This window comes from Dioscorea cayenensis, chromosome 11, assembly GCF_009730915.1.
Source record: "Dioscorea cayenensis subsp. rotundata cultivar TDr96_F1 chromosome 11, TDr96_F1_v2_PseudoChromosome.rev07_lg8_w22 25.fasta, whole genome shotgun sequence".
NCBI classification, from domain to species: Eukaryota; Viridiplantae; Streptophyta; class Magnoliopsida; order Dioscoreales; family Dioscoreaceae; genus Dioscorea; species Dioscorea cayenensis.
In genome coordinates this window covers 13,867,641-13,875,885 of record NC_052481.1, presented here as the reverse complement: position 1 = coordinate 13,875,885, position 8,245 = coordinate 13,867,641, and the positions used below count along the sequence as shown (strand labels likewise).

At 33.9% G+C, this 8,245-nt stretch overlaps 1 long non-coding RNA gene across 5 annotated transcripts; it reads left to right on the top strand.

The window, feature by feature from the left end:
• The first annotated feature begins 35 nt into the window (after positions 1-35).
• On the top strand, positions 36-7,526 carry LOC120272671. 5 transcript variants are annotated; one of them, XR_005540237.1, is made up of 8 exons: positions 36-890; positions 2,025-2,514; positions 2,621-2,696; positions 5,061-5,171; positions 5,272-5,329; positions 5,441-5,513; positions 6,703-6,803; positions 6,941-7,526. It is a non-coding gene; the product is annotated as an uncharacterized LOC120272671 (long non-coding RNA). The 5 variants fall into 5 exon arrangements; XR_005540236.1 differs by having other exon boundaries at positions 37-890; positions 7,109-7,524; XR_005540234.1 differs by lacking the exon at positions 6,941-7,526 and having other exon boundaries at positions 1,998-2,514; positions 6,703-6,939.
• The last annotated feature ends 719 nt before the right edge of the window (positions 7,527-8,245 follow it).

Sequence of the window (8,245 nt, the reverse complement as noted above, 5' to 3'; positions counted from 1 at the left end):
GGAACAGTCTCACTACAAGAAAAATGCTATTTATGACACATATATTTGCGACACATAAATGTGTCGTAGATTTGCGACACGAATTGCAACCATTTGTGACAAAAAACCAAAAACGTTGCAAATTTAACCAAATTTCGTCGTAAAAAAATGACCATCCAAGAATGTCGCCAATTTTGTCGCAAAAGTTTTTACGCCTACCATGTAATGGTTTGCGACACAAGTTGCGACACAGGTTGCGACATATTAGTTGCGACGATCTATTGGCGTCGCAAACTTTGTTGCAAATGTTGGCACCTAGCATGCAATTGGTATGCGACATAGATTGCGACACATTATTTGAAACGATTTTTTGGCGTCGCAAATTGTGTCGCAAAATTTGCCACACATGAAATGGGTTTGCGACACAGTTGGCGATACATCATTTGCAACGATCAATTATTGTCGCAAAATGTGTCACAAATTTTAATAATAAAAAAGTATATTTCTCCCATTCAAAAAGGTAGGTTTTGGTTTATATATGGGTAAATGCAAGAGAAGTCAAGACCTCATTTTCAACCCTTAACCTTTACTCTTCTTCACTTCCTTCACAAGTTTTTAGATTTTTCACAAATTATGCATGATTATTTGGTATTAGAGCCTCCAAAACCTTATTCTTGGTGATTTAAGTTGGTATGTCTCTCTCTCTCTCTTTCTCTCCTCCCCTTTCTCTCTTGAATTTGCTTTTATCTGTTTTATTTTATTTTATTTTTACTTTGATTGAGGAAAGGTTTTTATTTGGGAATCCATCCATTTTCTTAAACCTGAACAGGTATACACAAATTTTTGAGGGAAACCGACCACATGCAGTCAACACTGGATGGGCCATGTTAACTCTTATTGAAGCTGGACAGGTTTGTTTTATTGAATTTGGAACCCATTTAATCTTTTGGTCTATGATAAATATTTTTAGATTATTTATGAATGATGGGGCTAAAAGGGTGGTTATCAAGAGATAATTATCAAATTGTAATATTTATTTTTAATTTAATTTATTTACTTTTTTAATTTATAGTTTATTGTTTGTCACTTGCCTGCCAACATGTGTCTGAGTGGCTAGCTTTTGTTTTGTTGCCATAGTTCTAGAAGTACAAGAAATATGTCACCTTATTTTAATATTAATCATTGATTTATATATTAGAGGAGATGAGAGGAAAATGTTTTCTTTTGAGTATTAATTTATCAAAAGTTAAGAAGCATACATAGATGGGAGATTAGTGTGGTGTTATGATTAGTTATTATATGTTTTTTTATTAGTCCCAATAAACTATGAAATTTAAGTTTTTTTCATGAATGCTTATTTAGATCAGTTTCTCAATACCTAGTAATTAGATTAAAAAGGATGATAATAATAAATCACTCCCATCACTGAAATTAGGGTCTATTTGTGTTGTCTTTGTGTGAGATATTAAATGGGAAAGGGGGGCATTCTCAGCTGCAATTAGAAAACTCCAAATATTGGATTAATCTAATGATAATTAAGCAAAAGAAGAAGAAGGTGGAGATGGTGGAATGCATTTTATAATGAATTATAGATCTTCTATTTATTTATTTATTTATTTATTGTATTCTCCTTTTTGTTGCCAATGCATTCTTTCCACTTTTCCACCTTCCACTAATATTTTATTTTATGACTAGTTGAACTTGCTTTGGTGACCGGTTGTTTTCATGCTCTCACTCTCACTCTAAGTAGGGATTAGGGAGTGAATTTTTTTTAATTAAGATTGTTAATTTTTTAAAAAAAATGGATGCACACTGATTCATGAAAATAAATTATCATTGGAACTTGGAAGGACTCAATGGATTGGTTTTAGTTTATATATATATATATAGGTTTAAGACTAGTTAAAATCCAAAAGGGTAGCTATGATGCATATTTTTAAATATTCATGCCGTTTCTACTTTTATTTTTTTTAATGAACTAGTTGTTTATCTTATTTATTTATTTATTTATTTTAAAGGTAATAAATCAAACACTCTCTCTTCAGCCAATCCATTCTTCCATCCAATCCATTCTCCATCAATCCATTTCTTCTCTTGAAACCCTATCTAAGAAGAGCATCCCATTTTCCTGGCAATGAAACCCTAGCTGAGTTGCGACGATGAGGGCTTCCATGGCGCTTGGTACGAGGCCACGGTTGCTCGCCTCTTGAACGGAAGCCTCCGCTTGTCGATCATATACACCTCGCTTCTCTCCGACTTCGAAAGCTTCGCGCAGCGGTGGCCTCCGGCGAGGCCCTGAAGGACGCCTGGAAAGGAGCCAACGAAGGGTTTGAAACCTTAGCATTCGAGTCCCGGAGAATCGTTGAGCGTCTCGACCGCAGGTTTGCAATTTCCCGCCGCCTCGACACTGCTGCACAGGCCGCTGCCGCCCGTGCCCGCGAGCTGGACCAGGAGCTAGGTATTGAGCTTCGATGGCGCTCATTTTCTGTGGATTTCTCGCGCAACTGGCCCAGGGTCGATCTTCAAATTTAACTGGTCAGTGGTGTTTAAATCTTTATTGTTCTAGAGTAGTGACTATATTTTGGTGGAATGCAGTGAGAAATTGATCTGGATTTGTTGTTTTTTTTTTCTTTCTTTTTAGCCTTTGTCTTGGTTGAAGACTGAAGTAAGGGAATTGGGAGAGGAGGGTGTACGAGCCAGAAGCTTATAGCTGATTGGTGAGTAAAGTGTATTTATATATATATATATATATAAAATAAAAAATTGTCTATTGGTATTGTTGGTTTTGTTGCTTGCTAATTGGTAATCAGAATTTTGCTTTTGTTCTTTTGTTGAGTTTTTGTGGTTCTGATCTGAAATATATTTATATTATTCCATTGTTGTGTTCAAATAGGACTAAAACTTAGCGTGGAACCAAGTTGTTATTGAATTTTGGGGTTTTTTTTTTTATTTGGATTCGAGAGAATAGAAAGAGTGCCGTGTCATGTTGTTCTATGTTGTGTTAGGGTTTTATGGGAAATTGATCTAAAGGAATCATGGAAAAGATGGGATTTTGGTGATTCCATAGTGCACACTTTGTTCTTATTAGGGTGTGGAGATTATGTGGGGTTCTTCTCACCAAGGAAGGACACGTTTGATTTTTGGGAATTTATAGTGTCTTTGAGTGCAAGATTTTTCTCAAATAAACTAAATAAAATGGCCAAGTTTTTCGGCACAATGATTTCTATATGAATCTCTGAATTGTATTCCGGATGAAGTGTTCATTAAAAACAAGTGTGTACTTTGGATGCAATTTTAGTGACAACTGATGGTATGCTCCGGTACAATGCATTGGAGTGGTTTCCATCCCATTTTGGGGCTGCATATTTTTATTCACATTTTGGTGTTTGATACATATATATAACAGTCTATCTTATGATGAATCTGCTTCTCAATTCTGTTTGAGTCATAACTGCATTTTATTTATATTGAAAGCCTATAACTTCTTCCTAAGCTTCTCCTACCATCAATATGTATAAACATGCTAGACCTCTATAAGGTGGTGTTTCTTTTTTAAGATGGGTAACATTGAGGAGGTTGATCTTGAAACACATTTCCTGTAACTGAAATAATAACAAAGATGTATGCAAGTTTCGCAGAGAATTGTAGTTAGTGAAATCTTTATCTTTACTCGAATTGAATGGCTCAAGCAGAAGGTGCATGAACAGTAATTGGTTTTCTGATCAACTAGTAAGCCAATTTTTCTAAGTTATGCATCTTCACATGTTGAAGGATTCAAAATAAGAGCAATCTCTTCCTTAAAGCAAGGCCATGGGAAGATTATTAGACAAAAAGGGCAAATAATTACCCAAGCAATACGATTGTTAAACACTATTGCCGAAAGAAAAATTGTCATCTATGGCGGCGGAAAATCTCCGCCTCTGTATTTAGCAAATCTGTGTACAAAACAGCGGCGGTGTTAATTCCTGCAGTAAATTTTAGTCTTAATATGGTATATTATTCCTTGCAATTCACATAATCTATCCTAGTCTGCACAAAGAAATTCTCACCATGATCAGAATGCAAATTTTTTACAAAAAATGAGTGAGTTGGATAACTACTTGAAACCATGTCAATCCAAGCACATAATTTTGCTTGTTCTTCTTCATTGTAACAATAGTCCAATAGTATATATTAGGTTGTTCTTATCAATTAGGTTGTATTTGATAAATTTTATGTAGTTAATAACAAAAAAAAGGTGTGTATTTGTTACCTGAAAAATATCATTCTTCTATTTTATTTTTATGCATTCTTTGACATCATTACTATGCGTCCGTATTTTATACACATTGCTTCTTTAACCTTAGTACTTCATTGTTTGCAGGTGAATTTGGGATGCATTCTTTAACATCGTTAATCTGCTTTTGTATCTTGTGCACATTTGCTTCTTTACTTAAATTATACTGTTAAATTGATATATCTAAGTGATTTTGTTAACTTGCCAGCTCAAATCATAGTCATCTTTATCATGGTCCAGTTCTTCTACCTTTTTCACTGTCCATGAGCCAAATTAATTTTCCTAGTGTTAAGACAGCTTTTGTCAGTGCTCTTAAGTTTCGCAAATCCTACTCTTAATTTCTTAGCTTGCCTATTTCTTTTTATGACGTTCAAGATCAAATTGCAATGGTTTCATAGTTCACAAATTCTCACCCACCTTGGTATTTAAACATAATCCCTTGTTGAGACAAATGATGCAAGCACCCGACTAAATTTTTGTCGTCTTCTGAAAACAACTTGTTCTGATTAGGATTTTTCTAAATTTTTTAAACAACTTGTTCTTTAAAAACTTCATGTCATTCGTATGTCATGGATTTTGCCTGCATTCATGAGTGCATTCCTTTTCATTTTTTTTTTTTCATTCATAGTATGTAATCATCTTCTTCTTCTAATATTTATAATATTGGTAGTATAAAACCTTCTATATTAAGCCAGGAAGAGAGATTTTATTATCTCCTTAGAACCGTTGCTTTCAGCCATTATCATTTATTAGCATGCATTTCCTTTGGTATGTCTGTAAATGCCTTCTTTTCTAATACTTGCAGAACCAATAAAAGTTAGTCTTGAGTTCAAGAATCCACTTCAGATTCCAATTTTCCTTTTTGGAATCTCTGTTATATTCGGGCTTTCTCCTAGATCTGAGGCTACAGAGTTTGGTATACCAACAATTCTCATACGGTTACTTTTTCATAAGCTCAAAATTTTCATACCTAAAAATTTTCGGTTTGATTAGTAACCACTGAACTCATGATGCAGAAGACGCAGAAGTTGAATGTGATGCAGAGTTTGCAGTGCCCGTGCCCCCTATTTCTAGGTAAATATTCAACGTGCTGTACATCTTTCTACTCATTTCCACATTCTGAATTATTCACTTTTCTTCATTTTGGTCCGGAACCTTGTAACTAGAAGTTGTTAATGATCGCAGGGACGTAAATGTTGATTCGCAATGCACATTATTAGAGGTTGGCTTGGTATTAGGAGGAGCTGAGATTAAAAGGGTGAGTACTCCATCCACTGTCAAGTTTTCTTGAATACCTTCTTTTTTGTTTTGGGATTAAAAGTTGACTTTTTGGATGATGATGGGGTGTAGAGTATTGTTTCCAGGAAAGATTAGACTTTGAAATTTCTTTGGGTTTCATTGTATTTCTTTATTTATTTATTTTGCCAAAGATATGAGAACTTTTCTTTCTTTAAAAGCTAGGCTTTTCTCTTTGACATTATGAAAGATTTCTTTATTTACTGATTTATATTTGCTGAATTACCTGAAGGTGTCTTTGGTGAAAGAACTACTAATTATATTATTACTGTTCTCTTTGAAAATATGGCTAATTTTTTTATTTAATGATGCATATGTGTTGAATTATCTGAGGTTTTGGTAAAAGCATTATCAAGCTAGAATACAAATAAAACTATATATTATGTAGTAATGGAGAAGTGAAGATCTAGCATGAAAGATAAAAGGCACTAAGAATAGCCAAGGAGACTGCCTATAATCCACATTAATGTCTCAAAAATTAATCAAGACAAAAAATAGAGAATAGAGGCAAGTCATCCTTGGCTATCAAAGACACATTCTATCTTCATTTGAGACCTTTCTCTTCATCTCTCTTTGCACTGTGTTTCATGTTCCAATTTTTTTGTTTGTTATGCTCCTATTTATAGCGCAAGAAAGACAAATGGATCAATCTATAGGTCCATCAAAGCCTTTAATTTTTTTATTTTTTATTTTTTCTCTTTTATCATGTATAGAATATGTTCTCATATCTTGCTGCTTGCCTTTCTTGGAATACCAATCCTTAATGGATTTTGACAAATTTCTGTCATATTCTTCAAAAAATGACAGTTTTCTTTGCATGTCAAGGCCTTAAAGATCGAGGACTTAAATGTGAAATATTTTCATTCCAATAAAGATAAGTTTTCCTATTTTTCTAATAAGGAAAAATATTAAAAAATTATTGAGCTTTGATTCAATTTAACTTTTAAATATTTTTATATTTACTACAATCTAATCGGCATTTTCGTACTAATTGAGTGCTTTTGGCACTTAGTTAGTACAAAAAGCAAAAGCAAATAAGGAATTTTACATAATATATAGTCTTTGATAGCTTGAAAATATAGCTTCATAACTTGTTTCTTGCTTTTTGGCAAAAGCAAATAATACCAATTGAGTGCCATTCTGTCATGCAGGCAATATCAGGCATCAAGCTTACACCAGCTTAAGAGAGAAAGAGAGAGAGACAGGAGTGTCAGAATAGGCTCACAGGGAGAGAAGAAAATTTGAAAAGAAGGTCCAACTCCCATAATGCCCATATAAATATATTAATAATTGTAAAAAGAAGGAATTGTTTGATTAAAAGAAGTTAGTTGTTCAGCTTCTTTTTTAACAAGTATTAATCATGAAACCCAATCCTCACATTGATTGCAGTGTTTGTGTTGAGAGAGTGACATGATATGGTAGACACATGGACACCTTGCACGTGTGTATGCTTGCTTATGCATGCATTTGACCTAATTAAAATGGTCCAGTGCTGTTTCCTCACATGGACACCTTGTTGAGGAGATAGATTCTGATAATTCTCATTTGCAATCGCAGAGGTCTACTTTGGGAACTCAACAATCTATGCCTTCTATGCCTCCAGAGGTTATGAGTAAGTTGGAATTTTTAGAGAAAGCATACGAGGAGCAGAAGCAGCAGAACCAGTACATCATTTCTTTATTAGAATCCTGAGGTATTCAGGTAAACTTTGAGAAAACTCCTCGTACTTCTCATGCTCCTGCCAGGACCGGAGAGTCTGCTTCCCATGCCCCTCACACTTCATAGGATGTTGAACAGCCTCAGCCTATCGATGATATTGCAACAAAATGAATATGGTGTTTTGGATTATTACATTAGATACTTGGATTATTACATTTTGGACTATTACATTTTGTATTTGTTTGTTGTATTGGATGTTTGAACTATTATATTTTGTAATGCATTGTTATTCTAGATATTTACCAATTGGAATGGTTATTTTGAAAAATATTATAAGAGTTATTGTTCAGGATTGTAAATTAGGTTTTAAAACAGGTTTGTGAAATAATTAAAAAATTATTATAAATAATCATGGTTATGAATAATTAATTTGCGACATAATTTGCGACAATAAAATTGTGTCGCATAATATCTCACTGAGATGCAACACAATTTGCAACAATCGAAATGTGTTTCAAATTTTGTTGCAAAACATCACACATATTTGCAACACAATTTGCGACACAAAAAAGTTTTGCGACAAACAAAATGAGTAACAAAATTTGTTGCAAAAAGACTCAATATTTGCAACACAATTTGCGACGCGTACAGTTTTGCGACAATTAAAATAAGTCGCAAATAATGTTGCAAAAAGTCTCAAATAATTGCAACATTTATTGTGACACAGAAATTGTGTTGCAATAAATTGTCGCATATCGTTGCAAATTGAATGACAAATATTGTTTCAGAAGATCCATGAATTGCGATGAAATTTGCAACGTTTTCATTTTGTGTCGCAAAACCTGCGACACAGTCTTCAAAAGTGGCGCAAATATTTGCGACATCGAAAGCATGACGACATTTTCTTGTCGTCGCAGATTATGTTGCAATGCGATCTGCGACACATTTTTGATCTTTTGTGTCGCAAAAATGTGTCGCAAATTGCGTTTTTTGTTGTAGTGTCTCCTTTCCTACATTTATGGATATCTAGATCCC